A 7,684-nucleotide genomic window follows, 5' to 3' on the forward strand; every position below is an offset into this window, starting at 1 on the left:
CTGGGACAGTTTTTCTCCGAGTACTTCGGTTTCCCCTGCCAGTCTTCATTCCACCAATTGCTCCACAATCACCCTCACCTATCATCTGGGGCCAGTACAATAGGCCAGAAGTGGCCGCAGTACAAAGTACTTAGTCCCACCCCACTAGCAATAAAAAAAAGTTAAATTCTAAACACCCTACGTTACGCTACGTCAGAATGTGGACTGCCATACTGTCGGAAGGAACCAGAGAGATTTTGGTATGAGGTCATCCCTCAGTGGGCTAGGTGAATGGGTTGTATTCCATTTAACAGACAATCCGTTTCCATGGAGACAAAAAAGGTAAACTTTATAGAAACTGGTCTTCGTAACGCAAATCCCCCTACAAGGAAAATTGTCTCGCAATACAAAAAAAAAAGTCTATTATAAAATCAGAAATAGAGGCATGAGTGGCTTGTGTTTGAAAATGGATACATCGGGCTTATCTAGGGACGTTTGACAGTTGAAATCGACCCCCACATCAGCCACAACAATTTATTTTTGCTCCAAGACGTTTCGGGAGATATGGACTGGAGCGAAAGCTAAAAATAGAATCTAGTTTAAATGTCGGTACTGCCCATGAGTGTCTGAATGCACGTAATCTAGGGACGTACTTGCGCCTATACGTGATCGAACTCTGGCCGCCACGGTGGGAAACCGACGACTAAACACCTGAGCTATAGCAGGGCTCGAGTGTATCATAGTTTCAAGCAGTATCCAAGCATTTATGCAGAGGAACTGAGGAAAATAACGAACACCTAAAGATAGTTTGTGTCGTGGCCGGTATTTGAATATGACTCATTCAGAATATATAAATAGTTGGACTCTGTCGCTTATGTCGACTTCCTTGGTGTATCGCTTAAGGGCCCCATACACGTACGAGTCTGGCTCGCGAGTCGACTCGGGTTCCAATGAGCCAAACTCGTCCGTGTGTGGGTCGCAAATTTGGGAGTCAGCTCATGCATTTGTGGTGAAATTAATCCGAGCCTGGCTCCCGAGTCAACCTCGCCGAGCCGGACTCGCGAGATAGACTCGTACGTGTATGGACCCCTTTACAGTTATTCCTCGATTTATGCACCAGCATGTCATTAAGCACTGTCTGAGATGATGAAATCCCCTTATAAATCCCTTTTCCCCTTGCGTTGCTCCCACACCGCACACACAACACTACCCCCTCCATCCGCTCCCGATCGACCCATCAAGTAGTTTGCATTAAAGCGAGCGATATTAATTGAAATCAGTTTAAAGCAGCTGGGCGCAATAATGACGAGTGCATGTATTCAGATATAATTTTCATACCCGTTCACACAAAATTTTCCGTAGCGCTACCGAACTGATTAGAATTAAACCCTCCAGGCTTACATATGGTCCGAGGCTTTGTGTTCGTTTTTGTAACAATTATTTTTACGGTGAGTTGTTGTTAGCCCCACGCCCAACCCCCAAGCTGGAAGACCACCCCTTGTCGGTTGTCCGCGACCGCTTATTCAATATATTCGCAGCTTCCCTCCATATCTGGAGGGCGTCTCCTCCATCCGCAACCAGAGGGCGCGCCATGCCGTGCTGACAGGGACCCACCTAACATATACGTATATGGTAAAACTACATAATGAGGAGTTGCATAACTTGTACTCTTCTCCAAGTATAATTAGAATGATCAGGTCAAGGAAGATGAGGTGGCAGGGCATGTAGCACGAACGGGGGAGACCAGGAATGCGTATAGGATATTAGTGGGAAAGCCAGAAGGAAAGAGACCATTGGGAAGACCAAGGTGTAGGCGGGTGAACAATATTAAAATAGATTTTAGAGAGATAGGATGGGATGGTATGGATTGGATTGATGTGGCTCAGGTTAGGGACCAGTGGAGGGCTCTTGTAAACACGATAATGAACCTTCGGATTCCATAAAATGCTGGGAAATTCTTAGTCTATGTTCCTCCCTTAATGTCAGAGACCAAGTTTAACACCCATACAGAACCACAAGCAAAATTGTGGTTTGTAGATGCGTGTTTACCGCACCGTTGCATTGCAACGGTCGCGTCGCGGACAGTATAGAAAACACCTCGTTTCCAACAGTAACTTCATTGTTACTTGCGTATTCGTTGTCGCGGGAACGTGTTTACCGAGCCGTTTCCCAGAAATCGGTTGCATAACACCATTGTATATTCGCCTATTTCGCCGTCATTGCATTGCAACGGCTGTTCACGCTACATTACTTTAGTTTTTATGTTCAGTCAGTTTTCGAGAAGAGAACTTCTGGACAGAATGACACCAAGCGTTACCCGAATTTAGCCTGCTCTTGATTTCCTCGATTAGTCCTTCCAGATCCTTTCCAATTCATCATTAGTCAGCCATTCCAACATACGACGCTATATACACGTAGCTTTGATAGTGAATGCGTCGCGAGTAGACAGTTGCAATGCACTTCGCACATGTTGCGTGGCGCACACCAGAAGATCGTGCTTGGGAGATACTCGGTTAGAATCTTGGTTAAGACACTTGCCATACAGAGTTCTCTCGTGGTTTTCATCAGTTCTCTGACAGTACTTTGAATAGGCAATGTGTGCTTAATTGCAAATCTTTGTCGTCTTCATGCGTAGGTCATCCTACCATTTCACTCTGTACCGTCCAGCTAGTGACAATATTGTGGCCTGTAGAGCCGTTGCGAGATAAGCGGATATACCAGACCCAGTTCCCGGGCACCGGTTCGCATGGAACAGAGGAAACTGGGTGTTTCTGCTTGGTCCGTATCGAGATGTTATAAGCAAAGGAGAAAGTCAGTTGAGTAATAGTTCAGTTTTGAGACGGTGGTCGGCCGGGAATGGCGTAAGGGCCGAAGCTGAAGTATCACTATTGTTAGAAGCCGTTACTAGGGAACGTATAGTGAAGACATTGCAGACTGGAGAAAATGTAATGTCTGCAGCAGTGATTTGTAAAATGTGTAGATTAGCGATGATACTGTAATTACTTGCAGTCATGTGGTAAACTGGTCAGTAAATCTGTCCACCAATCCAAACACCGTCTATAGTCACTGTATCATAAGACAGTATCGTCGAATAAATCGCATAGAATTTCTGGGACGAACTAATCGCTTACTTTCTTTGATACGACACGGATCTCATAGAAAATCACTCGATGTATTTGTTACCGCGGTAACATGTTTACCGAGCCGTTGCCTAGTAATGAAAGCCATACATAGTGTCTTTGCTTAGCCACGATAGGAGGGACACACAGACAGATGGAAGGGCTTTATGAATTGCGCCATTGAAATGGGCAAAGTTGCTTTGATGTATATACCAAGTTTCGTAAAATTGATTAATGCTTTAAAAAGTTAATAGGATATATTTTCAGACACAGAGACAGCATGGAGATCACATAAGCCTATTTATATTTTTTCAAGCAAGGAAAATAAATTGAGAACACCTTCCTTGCATTACCAATACAAAACAGTATTTTGTTACGAAATATGTGTTCTTGCTAGGGGAGAATTTTTCCTTGAATTTTGTGTTGTGATGCCCGCGCCCGTGGATGCTATCTCACGTAGTTGAATTACTTCACGTTTCTCGACACCTCACTTGTCAAGGTCACCCACCGCCTTCTTATGTCTGATTTCGGAATGGGACGAAATTCTTCTTTTCTGTAGCACGAAATACCTCCTGAAAGAAGAATCTCCTCTCATGTCGGATGTTTCACACTTTTCCGAGCCCATAGACTTATCTGTGCGTGAAAAGCGAAGAGCACGAGGAAAGTTTATATAAAGTTGGAAAACAGAAGTTTGGCGTGAGAAGTGAAACAGACTTTGTGTCTTCTGTCTCCGTTTTTGTTTGCTTGTTCAATTACTTTATAAGAAAACTAAGTTTCGAATAGCTTCTTACGGAGCATCTCTGCCCAGTCGGTGAGCTGTCTGGCTTGTATTCGGCAGGTGTCCAGTTCGATATCATGCAGGGGCATACTCAATTTTCTGTGAGTTTCCTCACTCCGTCCAGGAGAATGCTAGGATCGTACTGAGAAGTACACCACGAATTGAGCCATTCGTTAAGCATTCTACTGAGCGGGTTAGCATAGCGGGAATGCTCCAGTCTCGGCCGAGGTACAGAATATCCTGCCTGACGTGTTTCATGCAAATGCTGGGAACTTCCCTCGATTACTCCACGGCCACTTCCATTCGAATCGTTTTTAATTCATCTGTCAAAGTTGGTGAAAAGGAAGGCAAAGTTGTCCCTGTGCTCAACGAATTAAGCACTACGCCATGAAGGCGGATCGTGGAGTGGAATTATAGAGCCACATTTTCTTAGCCTCGGCGCTAGTTGGAGGTGAGTGGTCAGCTTCACGCCCCGGCCGCTTTACCCCCGGAGAAAGAGCCCCCTGTACCATTGAACAAGAGGTTGGGTGAATCCCAGAGCCGGTCTGGACAATTTTAAGAAGAGAAAATTCTTGACCATACCGGTACTTGAACTCCGACCCCTAAGTCGTCCAGCTGTAGCCAGTCGCTATACCGACTACGCTATCCATCAAGTGAACCAAAAATATGAAAAGTATGAGGTTATTGGATTGTTTAGTTTGGGCTAATCCTTCCAGCTTCACTATGGTCCTGGGATCGACTCAGCCTCTAACAAAAATGAGTACCAGGAAACTTCCTGGGGTTAAAGGACTGCCGGCGCGTAAGACTGGAAACCTCACCGCTATCTGTGCGCAGATTGTCTAGAAAATGTGGGAGCCTTGACGTCTGATAACGGCCTGTTGTTTGGATGGTTTTACCTTTTACCATCAATGTATTCACATCTTCTCTCTCACTCAGTATAAACTACTCTCGCGTGTGTTTCTCTGGTATTCCACTGCAGTTCAGCTGAGATTTATGTTACTCATCACAAAAAGAACCCCAATAACTCTGTAGCCTATGTTAACTAACGTTAACGCATAAACCGCATGAGAACATTAGTCAAGGCATTTAAGGTTTGAGGTTTCCACAGCGGTGACTATGAAAAATGCCGTCCTCTGGGATGTGGCGCCGTTTAGATCTTACGTGAACAGACGTTTCGGCGGAATGTATCGCCTCCATCTTCAGTGTAGAGAAATCCGCGAGCGAGGAAACAGCGTTAGCAGGTGGCTGCAGATTATACCCTGAAGAAGGAAGCGATATGTTCCTCCGAAACGTCGTTTTACACAAGATCTGCACGGCGGCACTTCCCAGGAGACGACATTATGTTTCTTTTACTGAACACGAATTTTATTGTTGTGCAGCGTGAGATGTTCTGACAGCTGTGAAAATGAAAATTAGGCCTCCAGTCTACTTGAATATGAGAACGTATGCTTCTGTTGATAGCAGTTTTCCCCCAAAACTTGCTGCATCCATCATCAGGGTAGAAGATTTCTTGCTATTACGATGGAGTTAACAGGTTCCTCTTAAACATTTCTTCCCGTGTACAAACTTGTATACTTGAACCCAGGAGAGATGAAGTGACAGGAGGTTGGAGGAAATACATAACGAGGAGCTTCATAACTTGTACTCTTCTCCAAGTATAATCAGAATTGTCAAGTCAAGGAGGATGTGATGGGCAGGGTATGCAGCACGAATGGGGAGAAAATGAATGCATATAGAATATTGATTGGAAAGCCAGAAGGAAAGAGACCACTGGAAAGACCAAGGCGTACATGGGTGGACAATATTAAAATTGATCTTAGAGAGATAGGATGGGGATGGTATGGATTGGATTGATCTGGCTCAGGATATGGGCCAGTGGAAGGCTTTTGTGAACACGGTGATGAACTTTCGGGTTGCATAAAATTCTGGGANAGGGAAGTTCATGAGTAGCTGCATAACTGGCGGGTTCTCAGCTCCATGAGAGTGAGTGATACAAAACTGTACGGTATCATATACCAGAAGACTGTAAATCTTAAAATTGATTGCCACGCTCTCAAATGCCCACTACTGGAGCACAGAAATTCTGAACAGTCTTCTTGGGTTTTCGATCAAAACTTAGTATGCATTTCTCATCTCTCCCATGCGTGCTGCATATCTAATCATTTCACCCTTCATGGTTTGGTCACTCTAATAATATTTGGTGCACGTACTATTTATGATGTTCCTCATTGTGTACTTTTCTCCGTTTTCCTATTACGTCCCCTCTCATGAAAACAAATAATTTCCCTAAACACCCAGTTTATAACATCCTCCATTTGTTCTAATCCCTTAATGTAAGACACCAATTATGCATACGCGTGTAAAACTGGTAAAATTCCAGAATTTTCATATATAATTCTTTTTTTATTATTATTATTTTATGTAGGAAAGGAGATTATATGCCAAATGGTAGCAAGCACTCCCAGAATTCAATCTGCTCTTAATTTCTTAATTTCACTAATGTTTCAACTTTGCCACGTTTTGAAAGGATTTGTTATCCATCTTCATGGTTTGTCGTGCATTCTGATGAGATGTCAACGTGAATGGAATTAAGACCTTTTTGGAAAAGGGCGAACTTGCAGTTCTTTTCCGCCTGCTGCAAAAACAAAGCCGCCTCATTCCCGCCTCAAGAGGCTGCTTAATGCTCTTTATTATACAGTTTCGTTCGGAACTTGAACTAAGCCTCGTTAAGTGTTTTATACTGAAACAATTTAAAAAATGAAGACGTACTCAGTCAGAGGGAAACGATTAGCTTATCGCCTGAACTTGAAGAATACTGAAAAGTTGTATCTAACGGTTCTTACAGCGACGAGAAGGAAAAGTTCTTTCTTCTGGGATGTGACGTTATGTAGTCCGTAGAAGTTCACCGACGTTTCAGAGGAAGATTTTTACCTCCATCTTAACGGTCGAAGAGTATTTTGCTCGATTTAATGATGTTTCGGATTAACGTACTGTCTTTATCTTCACGGTCGAAGAGTAAGACGAAGCAATCAAATTTGCTGGTTACTTCGTCGACGTTTCGGAGGAATATAGAACCTCCATCTTTATCGTGCATGGTTTTAATATTAGACAGGACACGGGATGTTCTGATTAGGCTTTCCGTGGTTTTACTTACTCGCTCTGATCAAATTTCAGAACAGTACCGGCATCTGACTTTGACCGCTTCCTTACAAATCCCATACAATTTATCAGTCATAATGCCACTCGACACGGCCTGTTACATGGATAGCCTTAACNAGCCGTACTATGGCCCTGGGGTGTACTCATCCTCTAACAGAAATGAGTACGAGGAATCTTCCTTTGGGGATAAAGGGAGGCCGGCGCGTTAGTCTGACAACCTCACTGCCGTCCAAGACCGGACTGCCTACAAAATTTGTGAGCCTCAACGTCTCACAACCTTATGGCCCTCCACGGCCTGCTACAGGGATCTATCTCTCTCTTTCTTGTTGCTCCCACTTTAGAGTTTAGGACATCCGTGAAACGCTTTTTTTTTCACTTTAGTTGTTTAATTGTAAGAGAGTCGGTAGGACAGAAGGCCGCGCCATACTCAAGCGGTTAGTCGCTGGCTTCCCACCGCGTCGTCCGGGTTCGATCCCAGGTCTGGTCAAGTGGGATTTGTGGTGGACAAACTGGGGCTGGGGCAGGTTTTCTCCGAGTACTTCGGTTTCCCCTGCCAATCTTCATTCCACCAATTGCTCCACAATCACCCTCACCTATCATATGGGGCTGGTACAATAGGCCAGAAGTGGACGGAGGACACTGCACTTAG

At 44.2% G+C, this 7,684-nt stretch overlaps 1 protein-coding gene across 2 annotated transcripts in view; it reads left to right on the plus strand.

Moving 5' to 3' along the window:
- Positions 1 to 7,684, plus strand: part of LOC111870895 (transient receptor potential-gamma protein) — a 417,090-nt gene that overhangs the window by 304,805 nt on the left and 104,601 nt on the right. The gene's annotated exons all lie outside the window — the stretch shown is intronic.

This window comes from Cryptotermes secundus, unplaced genomic scaffold, assembly GCF_002891405.2.
Source record: "Cryptotermes secundus unplaced genomic scaffold, Csec_1.0 scaffold709, whole genome shotgun sequence".
Lineage (NCBI taxonomy): Eukaryota > Metazoa > Arthropoda > Insecta > Blattodea > Kalotermitidae > Cryptotermes > Cryptotermes secundus.